The 1,772-nt window shown below is 38.3% G+C and overlaps 1 protein-coding gene across 3 annotated transcripts in view; it reads left to right on the plus strand.

Annotated features, from left to right (window-relative positions):
- The window catches only part of USP54 (ubiquitin specific peptidase 54), a 67,032-nt gene that overhangs the window by 29,261 nt on the left and 35,999 nt on the right, over positions 1 to 1,772 (plus strand). The gene's annotated exons all lie outside the window — the stretch shown is intronic.

Raw genomic sequence — 1,772 nt, forward strand, 5'->3', positions numbered from 1 at the left:
AAAAAAAAAAAAAAAAAGCCAAGGATAGGCCGGGCGTGGTGGCTCATGCCTGTAATCCAAGCACTTTGGGAGGCCAAGGTGGGTGGATTGCTTGAGCTCACAAGTTTGAGACCAGCCTAAGCAAAAGCGAGACCCCTGTCTCTACTTAAAATAGAAAAATCTGAGGCAGGAAGATCACTTGAGCCCAAGAGTTTAAGATTGCTGTAAGCTCTGATGCCAGGGCACTCTTCCTAGGGTGACAGCTTGAGACTCTGTCTCAAAAAGAAAAAAGCCAAGGAAAATTATTTGTCTTCAGCATTTAATTTTCATAATTTTGAATGGTGTTTCTCCTATGAGAGTATCAATCTCTTTTTGTTTTTATTTTTGAGATAGTCTTACTCTGTTGCCTCAGGCTAGAGTACTGTGGCATTAGCCTAGCTCACAGCAATCTCCAGCTACTGGGCTCAAGTGATCCACCTTGCTCTACCTCCCGAGTACCTGGGACTACAGGTGCCAGGCTGTTTTTCTATTTTTAGTAGAGATGGAGTCTTACTCTTGCTCAGGCAGTTTCAAACTCATAAGCTCAAGGAATCCACTTACCTTGGCCTCCCAGAGTTATAAGATTATAAAATGAACCACCATCTTATACAAGATGAATAGCTAATAGCCCAGCCCCTTAAATGACAAATTTCTTAATAGCTAATAGCCCTGTTTTGAGGCACACATCAGGTACAGTTCGTATAATGAATAGGCTGCATTTGGCTATGTCCCTTTTTAACACAATCATTCTAGTTTCTTTTCTTTGTCATCTTGGAAGCAAGGACCCAAGAGAAGAAAGGATTTTTTACAAATGTGTTAATTGGTTGATTTGAGTAGGAACAGTAATGCCTCAAATTAGGTTATAGGGTTTACACAAAGTTCAGAATTCCAAATCTTGGAATTATCAGTAAATAGTACTTTGTCTCAGGACTTCTATAAATTACTTATTGATTATTATCACCATAAATGCCCTATCAAAGATTAGCGTATTGCTTAGGATATTTTAGGGGGAAGTAGGGCTATAATTATACTTAGAGCCCAAAACTTGATACTGTCTAAACCACAGAATCTGTGGCTAAAGCAGTTAGGTTATTTCCATGATAACCTTATCATAAGAGAGATCTCCTTATCAGCTAAGGGGACATGGTATGACTACCCGATGTCCCAAAAATTGCTTCTAAAATCATACATAGGGAAATGGGAAATTATACCTTTATTTACAAAATAGTCATAACAGAATTTTACAAATATTTACAAAATATTCTGTATGAAGTAGCCACCTCTTTGTAAAATTTTGTGGTAACTATTTTGTAAATAAAGATACATTTACCTACAAATTCTCCTTTTCCCTATGTATGGCAACATTAGTAGTGACTTTGGGACACCCTGTATAATCTACACTAGTCTTTTTCAATCTTTTTAATTTCATGGCACATTTGAACCTACAGTTAAACTTCCATGGTGCCATTAAATTAGGCTGATCCAAAAAAAGGGCAAAAAAAATATACTTACTGTACTTTGAACTTTTTTTCTTTTTGAGACAAAGTCTCACTATGTCTCCCTTAGTAGAGTGCCGTGGTGTCAGAGCTCACAGCATCCTCCAACTCTTGGGCTTAAGCGAGTCTCCTACCTCAGCCTCCCAAGTAGCTGGGACTATCGGCGCCTGCTACAATGGCTGGTTATTTTTTGTTGCAGTTCCTTTGGGGTTTTTTTTTTTTTTTTTTTTTGAGACAGAGCCTCAAGCTATCCCCCTG

The sequence above is a fragment of the Otolemur garnettii genome, unplaced genomic scaffold (genome assembly GCF_000181295.1).
Source record: "Otolemur garnettii isolate 467f Iridium unplaced genomic scaffold, OtoGar3 scaffold00008, whole genome shotgun sequence".
In the NCBI taxonomy this organism is placed as follows: domain Eukaryota; kingdom Metazoa; phylum Chordata; class Mammalia; order Primates; family Galagidae; genus Otolemur; species Otolemur garnettii.